Genomic DNA, 12,323 nt, shown 5'->3' with positions numbered 1-12,323 from the left:
GCCTTAAGGGACTGATAATATGGTTTTTTCCCGACCAAACCTTGTTGTATGACCATATTAAACATTCACCAAAATATGAGGAGATCCAAAAAAATCCACAAAGTGGGTCAAATTTGATCTAAAAGTGTGCATTAGGTGGGCGATTTTGCTAATTTTTACATTTTAGGAAACGGGAAACGTTAGAGGCCCGAGCGCTTCCAACATACTTCATGGGTTCCCGACAGGTAATATTGGGTGCTTAGAAACATCTCCTCGGCCTCCTAAATGGAATTTAAAGGGACTTTGAAAAAACGCAAGTTGCAGAATAAATGGCATGCTAGGGCCTTAAGGGACCACTAAGTTGGTTTTTCCCGATCAAACCTTGTTATATGACCATATTAAACAGTACCCAAAATTTGAGGAGATTTTAAAAAAATCCACAAAATGGGTCAAATTTGGTCGAAAAGTGTGCATTAGGTGGGCGATTTCGGCAACTTTTTACATTTAAGGAAACTTGAAATGTTAGAGGTCCGAGCGCTTCCCACATACCCTATGGGTCCCCGGGAGTGATATTGGGTGCTTAGAAGCATCTCCTCGCCCTTCTAAATGGCATTTAAAGGGACTTTTGAAAAAACGCGCGTTGCAGAATAAATGGCATTTCTGAGCCTTAAGGGACCAATAAGTTTGTTTTTTACCGACCAACCTTGTTATATGACCATGTTAAACATTCCCCAACATTTGAGGAGATCAAAAAAAATCCACAAAATTGGTCAAATTTGGTCAAAAAGTGTGCATTAAGTGGGCGATTTTGGCTAATTTTACATTTTAGGAAACGAAAAACGTTAAAGCTCAGGGCGCTTCCCACATACTTCATGGGTTCCCGGGGGGTCATATTGGGTGCTTAGAAGCATCTCCCCGGCCTCTTAAATGGAATTTAAAGGGCATTTCGGGACCTTAAGGGAACAATAAGTTGGTATTTTCCAAACCAAACCTTGTTATAGAAAATATTAAACATTCCCCAAAATTTGAGGAGATCTAACAAAAACCACAAAACGGGTCAAATTTGGTCGAAAAGTGTGCTTTAGGTGGGCAATTTTGGCTAATTTTTACATTTTAGGAAACTTGAAATGTTAGAGGTCCGGGCGCTTCCCACATACCCTATGGGTCCCCGGGGGTCATATTGGGTGTTTAGAAGCATCTCCTCGGCCTCGTAAATGGAATTTAAAGGGATTTTTGAAAAAATGCGCGTTGTGGAATTAATGGAAATACGGGGCCTTAAGGGACCAATAAGTTGGTTTTTTTCCCGACCAAACCTTATTATATGACCATATTAAACATTCCCCAAAATTTGAGGAGATCTAAAAAAAAACCACAAAACGGGTCAAATTTGGTCGAAAAGTGTGCATTATAGGTGTGCGATTTTGGCTAATTTTTAAATTTTAAGAAACTTGAAACGTTAGAGGTCCGGGCACTTCCCACATACCCTATGGGTCCCAGGGGTCATATTGGGTGCTTAGCAGCATTTCCCCGGCCTCCTAAATGGCATTTAAAGGGACTTCGAAAAAACGCGCGTTGTGAAATAAATGGAATTCCGGGGCCTTAAGGGACCAATAAGTTGGTTTTTTCCGGACTTAACCTTATTATATGACCATATTAAACATTCCCCAAAATTTGAGGAGATCTAAAAAAAAACCACAAAACGGGTCAAATTTGGTCGAAAAGTGTGCATAGGTGGGTGATTTTGGCTAATTTTTAAATTTTAAGAAACTTGAAACGTTAGAGGTCCGGGCACTTTCCACATACCCTATGGGTCCCCATGGGTCATATTGGGTGCTTAGCAGCATCTCTCCGGCCTCTTAAATGGCATTTAAAGGGACTTCGAAAAAACGCGCGTTGTGGAATAAATGGAATTCCGGTGCCTTAAGGGACCAATAAGTTGGTTTTTTCCCGACCAAACCTTATTATATTACCATATTATACATTCCCCAAAATTTAAGGAGATCATAAAAAAAAAACCACAAAACGGGTCAAATTTGGTCGAAAAGTGTGCATTATAGGTAGGCGATTTTGGCTAATTTTTACGTTTTAAGAAACTTGAAACGTTAGAGGTCCGGGCGCTTCCCTCATACCCTTTCGGTCCCCAGGAGTCATATTGGGTGCTTAGCAGCATCTCCCCGGCCTCCTAAATGGCATTCAAAGGGACTTCGAAAAAACGCGCGTTGTAGAATAAATGACATTCTGGGGCCTTAAGGTACCATTAAGTTGGTTTTTTTCCCGACCAAGCTTTATTATATGACCATATTAAACATTCCCCAAAATTTGATGAGATCCAAAAAAAATCCACAAAGTCGGTCAAATTTGGTCAAAAAGTGTGCATAAGGTGGGCGATTTTGCTAATTTTTACATTTTAGGAAATGGGAAACGTTAGGGGTCCTAGCGCTTCCCACATACTTCATGGGTTCTCGGGGGGTCATATTGGGTGCTTAGAAGCATCTCCTCGGCCTCCTAAATAGAATTTAAAGGGATTTTTGAAAAAACACGTGTTGCAGAATATATGGAATTCCGGGGCCTTAAGGGACCAATAAGTTGGTTTTTTCCCGACAAAACCTTATTATATGACCATATTATACATTCCCCAAAATTTGAGCAGATCTAAAAAAAAAACCACAAAACGGGTCAAATTTGGTCGAAAAGTGTGCATAGGTGGGCGATTTTGGCTAATTTTTACATTTTAAGAAACTTGAAACGTTAGAGGTCCGGGCGCTTCCCACATACCCTTTGGGTCCCCAGGGGTCATATTGGGTGCTTAGCAGCATCTCCCCGGCCTCCTAAATGGCATTTAAAGGTACTTCGAAAAAACGCGCGTTGTAAAATAAATTGAATTCCGGGGTCTTAAGGGACCAATTAGTTGGTTTTTTTCCGACCAAACCTTATTATATGACCATATTATACATTCCCCAAAATTTGAGGAGATTTAAAAAAAAACCACAAAACGGTTCAAATTTGGTCGAAAAGTGTGCATTATAGGTGGGTGATTTTGGCTAATTTTTAAATTTTAAGAAACTTGAAACGTTAGAGGTCCGGGCACTTCCCACATACCCTATGGGTCCCAGGGGTCATATTGGGTGCTTAGCAGCATCTCCCCGGGCCTCCTAAATGGCATTTAAAGGGACTTCGAAAAAACGCGCGTTGTGAAATAAATGGAATTCCGGGGCCTTAAGGGACCAATAAGTTTGTTTTTTTCCCGACCAAACCTTATTATATGACCATATTATACATTATCTAAAATTTGAGAAGATCTAAAAAAAACCCACAAAACGGGTCAAATTTGGTCGAAAAGTGTGCACTATAGGTGGGCAATTTTGGCTAATTTTTACATTTTAAGAAACTTGAAATGTTAGAGGTCCGGGCGTTTCCCACATACCCTTTGGGTCCCCAGGGGTCATATTGGGTGCTTAGCAGCATCTCCCCGGCCTCCTAAATGGCATTTAAAGGGACTTCAAAAAAACGCGCGTTGTGAAATAAATGGAATTCCGGGGCCTTAAGGGACCAATTAGTTGGTTTTTTTCCGACCAAACCTTATTATATGACCATATTATACATTCCCCAAAATTTGAGGAGATCTAAAAAAACCCACAAAACGGGTCAAATTTGGTCGAAAAGTGTGCATTAGGTGGGCTATTTTGGCTAATTTTTACATTTTAAGAAACTTGAAACGTTAGAGGTTCGGGCGCTTCCCACATACCCTTTGGGTCCCCAGGGGTCATATTGGGTGCTTAGTAGCATCTCCCCGGCCTCCTAAATGGCATTTAAAGGGAATTCGAAAAAACGCGCGTTGTGAAATAAATGGAATTCCGGGGCCTTAAGGGACCAATTAGTTGATTTTTTTCCGACCAAACCTTATCATATGACCATATTATACATTCCCCAAAATTTGAGGAGATCTAAAAAAAAACCACAAAACGGGTCAAATTTGGTCGAAAAGTGTGATGGGTGATTTTGGCTAGCTTTTAAATTTTAAGAAACTTGAAACGTTAGAGGTCCGGGCAATTCCCACATACCCTATGGGTCCCAGGGGTCATATTCGGTGCTTAGCAGCATTTCACCGGCCTCCTAAATGGCATTTAAAGGGACTTCGAAAAAACGCGCGTTGTGAAATAAATGGAATTCCGGGGCCTTAAGGGACCAATAAGTTGGTTTTTTCCCGACCAAACCTTATTATATGACCATATTATACATTCCCCAAAATTTAAGGAGATTTAAAAAAAAAACCACAAAAAGGGTCAAATTTGGTCGAAAAGTGTGCATGGGTGGGCGATTTTGGCTAATTTTTACATTTTAAGAAACTTGAAACGTTAGAGGTCCGGGCGCTTCCCACATACCCTTTCGGTCCCCAGGAGTCATATTGGGTGCTTAGCAGCATCTCCCCGGCCTCCTAAATGGCATTTAAAGGGACTTCGAAAAAACGCGCGTTGTGAAATAAATGGAATTCCGGGCCTTAAGGGACCAATAAGTTGGTTTTTTCCCGACCAAACCTTATTATATAACCATATTATACATTATCCAAAATTTGAGAAGATCTAAAAAAATACCACAAAACGGGTCAAATTTGGTCGAAAAGTGTGCATTGGGTGGGCGATTTTGGCTAATTTTTAAATTTTAAGAAACTTGAAACGTTAGAGGTCCGCGTACTTCCCACATACCCTATGGGTCCCAGGGGTCATATTGGGTGCTTAGCAGCATTTCCCCGGCCTCCTAAATGGCATTTAAAGGGACTTCGAAAAAACGCGCGTTGTGAAATAAATGGAATTCCGGAGCCTTAAGGGACCAATAAGTTGATTTTTTCCCGACCAAACCTTATTATATGACCATATTATACATTCCCCAAAATTTAAGGAGATTTAAAAAAAAAAAACCACAAAACGGGTCAAATTTGGTCGAAAAGTGTGCATTATAGGTGGGCGATTTTGGCTAATTTTTACATTTTAAGAAACTTGAAACGTTAGAGGTCCGGGCGCTTCCCACATACCCTTTCGGTCCCCATGAGTCATATTGGGTGATTAGCAGCATCTCCCCGACCTCCTAAATTGCATTTAAAGGGACTTCGAAAAAACGTGCGTTGTGAAATAAATGGAATTCCGGGGCCTTAAGGGACCAATAAGTTGGTTTTTTTCCGACCAAACCTTATTATATGACCATATTATACATTCCCCAAAATTTGAGGAGATCTAAAAAAAAAAACCAAAAAACGGGTCAAATTTGGTCGAAAAGTGTGCATTATAGGTGGGCGATTTTTGCTAATTTTTACATTTTAAGAAACTTGAAACGTTTGAGGTTCGGGCGCTTCCCACATACCGTTTGGGTCCCCAGGGGTCATATTGAGTGCTTAGCAGCATCTCCCCGGGCCTCCTAAATGGCATTTAAAGGGACTTCGAAAAAACGCGCGTTGTGAAATAAATGTAATTCCGGGGCCTTAAGGGACCAATAAGTTTGTTTTTTTCCCGACCAAACCTTATTATATGACCATATTATACATTATCTAAAATTTGAGAAGATCTAAAAAAAACCCACAAAACGGGTCAAATTTGGTCGAAAAGTGTGCATTATAGGTGGGCAATTTTGGCTAATTTTTACATTTTAAGAAACTTGAAATGTTAGAGGTCCGGGCGTTTCCCACATACCCTTTGGGTCCCCAGGGGTCATATTGGGTGCTTAGCAGCATCTCCCCGGCCTCCTAAATGGCATTTAAAGGGACTTCAAAAAAACGCGCGTTGTGAAATAAATGGAATTCCGGGGCCTTAAGGGACCAATTAGTTGGTTTTTTTCCGACCAAACCTTATTATATGACCATATTATACATTCCCCAAAATTTGAGGAGATCTAAAAAAAACCACAAAACGGGTCAAATTTGGTCGAAAAGTGTGGTGGGTGATTTTGGCTAACTTTTAAATTTTAAGAAACTTGAAACGTTAGAGGTCCGGGCACTTCCCACATACCCTATGGGTCCCAGGGGTCATATTCGGTGCTTAGCAGCATTTCACCGGCCTCCTAAATGGCATTTAAAGGGACTTCGAAAAAACGCGCGTTGTGAAATAAATGGAATTCCGGGGCCTTAAGGGACCAATAAGTTGGTTTTTTCCCGACCAAACCTTATTATATGACCATATTATACATTCCCCAAAATTTAAGGAGATTTTAAAAAAAAAAACCACAAAACGGGTCAAATTTGGTCGAAAAGTGTGCATGGGTGGGCGATTTTGGCTAATTTTTACATTTTAAGAAACTTGAAACGTTAGAGGTCCGGGCGCTTCCCACATACCCTTTCGGTCCCCAGGAGTCATATTGGGTGCTTAGCAGCATCTCCCCGGCCTCCTAAATGGCATTTAAAGGGACTTCGAAAAAACGCGCGTTGTGAAATAAATGGAATTCCGGGCCTTAAGGGACCAATAAGTTGGGTTTTTCCCGACCAAACCTTATTATATAACCATATTATACATTATCCAAAATTTGAGTAGATCTAAAAAAATACCACAAAACGGGTCAAATTTGGTCGAAAAGTGTGCATTGGGTGGGCGATTTTGGCTAATTTTTTAATTTTAAGAAACTTGAAACGTTAGAGGTCCGGGCACTTCCCACATACCCTATGGGTCCCAGGGGTCATATTGGGTGCTTAGCAGCATTTCCCCGGCCTCCTAAATGGCATTTAAAGGGACTTCGAAAAAACGCGCGTTGTGAAATAAATGGAATTCCGGGGCCTTAAGGGACCAAAAAGTTGATTTTTTCCCGACCAAACCTTATTATATGACCATATTATACATTCCCCAAAATTTAAGGAGATTTAAAAAAAAAAAACCACAAAACGGGTCAAATTTGGTCGAAAAGTGTGCATTATAGGTGGGCGATTTTGGCTAATTTTTACATTTTAAGAAACTTGAAATGTTAGAGGTCCGGGCGCTTCCCACATACCCTTTCGGTCCCCATGAGTCATATTGGGTGATTAGCAGCATCTCCCCGACCTCCTAAATTGCATTTAAAGGGACTTCGAAAAAACGTGCGTTGTGAAATAAATGGAATTCCGGGGCCTTAAGGGACCAATAAGTTGGTTTTTTCCCGACCAAACCTTATTATATGACCATATTATACATTCCCCAAAATTTGAGGAGATCTAAAAAAAAAACCAAAAAACGGGTCAAATTTGGTCGAAAAGTGTGCATTATAGGTGGGCGATTTTGGCTAATTTTTACATTTTAAGAAACTTGAAACGTTAGAGGTCCGGGCGCTTCCCACATACCCTTTCGGTCCCCAGGAGTCATATTGGGTGCTTAGCAGCATCTCCCCGGCCTCCTAAATGGCATTTAAAGGGACTTCGAAAAAACGCGCGTTGTGAAATAAATGGAATTCCGGGCCTTAAGGGACCAATAAGTTGGGTTTTTCCCGACCAAACCTTATTATATAACCATATTATACATTATCCAAAATTTGAGTAGATCTAAAAAAATACCACAAAACGGGTCAAATTTGGTCGAAAAGTGTGCATTGGGTGGGCGATTTTGGCTAATTTTTTAATTTTAAGAAACTTGAAACGTTAGAGGTCCGGGCACTTCCCACATACCCTATGGGTCCCAGGGGTCATATTGGGTGCTTAGCAGCATTTCCCCGGCCTCCTAAATGGCATTTAAAGGGACTTCGAAAAAACGCGCGTTGTGAAATAAATGGAATTCCGGGGCCTTAAGGGACCAAAAAGTTGATTTTTTCCCGACCAAACCTTATTATATGACCATATTATACATTCCCCAAAATTTAAGGAGATTTAAAAAAAAAAAACCACAAAACGGGTCAAATTTGGTCGAAAAGTGTGCATTATAGGTGGGCGATTTTGGCTAATTTTTACATTTTAAGAAACTTGAAATGTTAGAGGTCCGGGCGCTTCCCACATACCCTTTCGGTCCCCATGAGTCATATTGGGTGATTAGCAGCATCTCCCCGACCTCCTAAATTGCATTTAAAGGGACTTCGAAAAAACGTGCGTTGTGAAATAAATGGAATTCCGGGGCCTTAAGGGACCAATAAGTTGGTTTTTTCCCGACCAAACCTTATTATATGACCATATTATACATTCCCCAAAATTTGAGGAGATAAAAAAAAAAAACCAAAAAACGGGTCAAATTTGGTCGAAAAGTGTGCATTATAGGTGGGCGATTTTTGCTAATTTTTACATTTTAAGAAACTTGAAACGTTAGAGGTTCGGGCGCTTCCCACATACCGTTTGGGTCCCCAGGGGTCATATTGGGTGCTTAGCAGCATCTCCCCGGGCCTCCTAAATGGCATTTAAAGGGACTTCGAAAAAACGCGCGTTGTGAAATAAATGGAATTCCGGGGCCTTAAGGGACCAATAAGTTTGTTTTTTTCCCGACCAAACCTTATTATATGACCATATTATACATTCCCCAAAATTTGAGGAGATCTAAAAAAAAACCACAAAACGGGTCAAATTTGGTCGAAAAGTGTGCATTATAGGTGGGCGATTTTGGCTAATTTTTACATTTTAAGAAACTTTAAACGTTAGAGGTCCGGACGCTTCCCACATACCCTTTGGGTCCCCAGGGGTCATATTGGGTGCTTAGCAGCATCTCCCCGGCCTCCTAAATGGCATTTAAAGGGATTTCGAAAAAACGCGCGTTGTGAAATAAATGGAATTCCGGGGCCTTAAGGGACCAATTAGTTGGTTTTTTTCTGACCAAACCTTATTATATGACCATATTATACATTCTCCAAAATTAGTTGGTTTTTTCCCGACCAAACCTTATTATACGACCATATTATACATTATCCAAAATTTGAGAAGATCTAAAAAAAAACCACAAAACGGGTCAAATTTGGTCGAAAAGTGTGCATTATAGGTGGGCGATTTTGGCTAATTTTTACATTTTAAGAAACTTGAAACGTTAGAGGTCCGGGCGCTTCCCACATACCCTTTGGGTCCCCAGGGGTCATATTGGGTGCTTAGCAGCATCTCCCCGGCCTCCTAAATGTCATTTAAAGGGACTTCGAAGAAACGCGCGTTGTGAAATAAATGGAATTCCGGGGCCTTAAGGGACCAATTAGTTGGTTTTTTTCTGACCAAACCTTATTATATGACCATATTATACATTCTCCAAAATTTGAGGAGATCTAAAAAAAAACCACAAAACGGGTCAAATTTGGTCGAAAAGTGTGCATTATAGGTGGGTGATTTTGGCTAATTTTTAAATTTTAAGAAACTTGAAACGTTAGAGGTCCGGGCACTTCCCACATACCCTATGGGTCTCAGGGGTCATATTGGGTGCTTAGCAACATTTCCCCGGCCTCCTAAATGGCATTTAAAGGGACTTCGAAAAAACGCGCGTTGTGAAATAAATGGAATTCCGGGACCTTAAGGGTCCAATAAGTTGGTTTTTTCCCGACCAAACCTTATTATATGACCATATTATACATTCCCCAAAATTTGAGGAGATCTAAAAAAAAAACCATAAAACGGGTCAAATTTGGTCGAAAAGTGTGCATTATAGGTGGGCGATTTTGGCTAATTTTTACATTTTAAGAAACTTGAAACGTTAGAGGTTCGGGCGCTTCCCACATACCCTTTGGGTCCCCAGGGGTCATATTGGGTGCTTAGCAGCATCTCCCCGGCCTCCTAAATGGCATTTAAAGGGACTTCGAAAAGACGCGCGTTGTGAAATAAATGGAATTCCGGGGCCTTAAGGGACTAATAATTTGGTTTTTTTCCGACCAAACCTTATTATATGACCATATTATACATTCCCCAAAATTTGAGGAGATCTAAAAAAAAAAACCACAAAACGGGTCAAATTTGGTCGAAAAGTATGCATTATAGGTGGGTGATTTTGGCTAATTTTTAAATTTTAAGAATCTTGAAACGTTAGAGGTCCGGGCACTTCCCACATACCCTATGGGTCCCCAGGGGTCATATTGGGTGCTTATCAGCATCTCCCCGGCCTCCTAAATGGCATTTAAAGAGACTTCGAAAAAACGCGCGTTGTTGAATAAATGGAATTCCGGGGCCTTAAGGGACTAATAATTTGGTTTTTTTCCGACCAAACCTTATTATATGACCATATTATACATTCCCCAAAATTTGAGGAGATCTAAAAAAAACCACAAAACGGGTCAAATTTGGTCGAAAAGTGTGCATTATAGGTGGGTGATTTTGGCTAATTTTTAAATTTTAAGAAACTTGAAACGTTAGAGGTCCGGGCACTTCCCACATACCCTATGGGTCTCAGGGGTCATATTGGGTGCTTAGCAACATTTCCCCGGCCTCCTAAATGGCATTTAAAGGGACTTCGAAAAAACGCGCGTTGTGAAATAAATGGAATTCCGGGACCTTAAGGGTCCAATAAGTTGGTTTTTTCCCGACCAAACCTTATTATATGACCATATTATACATTCCCCAAAATTTGAGGAGATCTAAAAAAAAACCCATAAAACGGGTCAAATTTGGTCGAAAAGTGGGCGATTTTGGCTAATTTTTACATTTTAAGAAACTTGAAACGTTAGAGGTCCGGGCGCTTCCCACATACCCTTTGGGTCCCCAGGGGTCATATTGGGTGCTTAGCAGCATCTCCGCGTTGTGGTAAAAAAAAACCACAAAACGGGTCAAAACGGGTCTAATTTTTAAATTTTAAGAAACTTGAAACGTTAGAGGTCCGGGCACTTCCCACATACCCTATGGGATTCAGGGGTCATATTGGGTGCTTAGCAACATTTCCCCGGCCTCCTAAATGGCATTTAAAGGGACTTCGAAAAAACGCGCGTTGTGAAATAAATGGAATTCCGGGACCTTAAGGGTCCAATAAGTTGGTTTTTTCCCGACCAAACCTTATTATATGACCATATTATACATTCCCCAAAATTAGAGGAAATCTAAAAAAAAAACCATAAAACGGGTCAAATTTGGTCGAAAAGTGTGCATTATAGGTGGGCGATTTTGGCTAATTTTTACATTTTAAGAAACTTGAAACGTTAGAGGTTCGGGCGCTTCCCACATACCCTTTGGGTCCCCAGGGGTCATACTGGGTGCTTAGCAGCATCTCCCCGGCCTCTTAAATGGCATTTAAAGGGACTTCGAAAAAACGCGCGTTGTGAAATAAATGGAATTCCGGGGCCTTAAGGGACCAATAAGTTGGTTTTTTCCCGACCAAACCTTATTATATGACCATATTATACATTATCCAAAATTTGAGAAGATCTAAAAAAAAACCACAAAACGGGTCAAAGTTGGTCGAAAAGTGTGCATTATAGGTGAGCGATTTTGGTTAATTTTTAAATTTTAAGAAACTTGAAACGTTAGAGGTCCGGGCGCTTCCCACATACCCTTTCGGTCCCCAGGGGTCATATTGGGTGCTTAGCAGCATCTCCCCGGCCTCCTAAATGGCATTTAAAGGGACTTCAAAAAACGCGTGTTGTAGATTAAATGACATTCTGGGGCCTTAAGGGACCAATTAGTTGTTTTTTTCCCGACCAAGCTTTATTATATGATCATATTAAACATTCCCCAAAATTTCATGAGATCTAAAAAAAAAACCACAAAACGGGTCAAATTTGGTCGAAAAGTGTGCATTATAGGTGGACGATTTTGGCTAATTTTTACATTTTAAGAAACTTGAAATGTTAGAGGTCCGGGCGCTTCCTACATACCCTTTGGGTCCCCAGGGGTCATATTGGGTGCTTAGCAGCATCTCCCCGGCCTCCTAAATGGCATTTAAAGGGATTTCGAACAAACGCGCGTTGTAGAATAAATGGAATTCCGGGGCCTTAAGGGACAAATAAGTTGGTTTTTTCCCGACCAAACCTTATTATATGACCATATTATACATTCCCCAAAATTTTATGAGATCTAAAAAAAAAAAATCACAAAACGGGTCAAATTTGGTCGAAAAGTGTGCATTATAGGTGGGCGATTTTGGCTAATTTTTAAATTTTAAGAAACTTGAAACGTTAGAGGTCCAGGCGCTTCCCACATATCCTTTGGGTCCCCAGGGGTCATATTGGGTGCTTAGCAGCATCTCCCCAGCCTCCTAAATGGCATTTAAAGGGACTTCGAAAAAACGCGCGTTGTGAAATAAATGGAATTCCGGGGCCTTAAGGGACCAATTAGTTGGTTTTTTTTTGACCAAACCTTATTATATGACCATATTATACATTCTCCAAAATTTGAGGAGATCTAAAAAAAAACCACAAAACGGGGCAAATTTGGTCGAAAAGTGTGCATTATAGGTGGGTGATTTTGGCTAATTTTTAAATTTTAAGAAACTTGAAACGTTAGAGGTCCGGGCACTTCCCAC

Source organism: Spinacia oleracea, chromosome 4 (genome assembly GCF_020520425.1).
Source record: "Spinacia oleracea cultivar Varoflay chromosome 4, BTI_SOV_V1, whole genome shotgun sequence".
Classification (NCBI taxonomy): Eukaryota; Viridiplantae; Streptophyta; class Magnoliopsida; order Caryophyllales; family Amaranthaceae; genus Spinacia; species Spinacia oleracea.
This window is presented reverse-complemented; position numbering follows the sequence as displayed.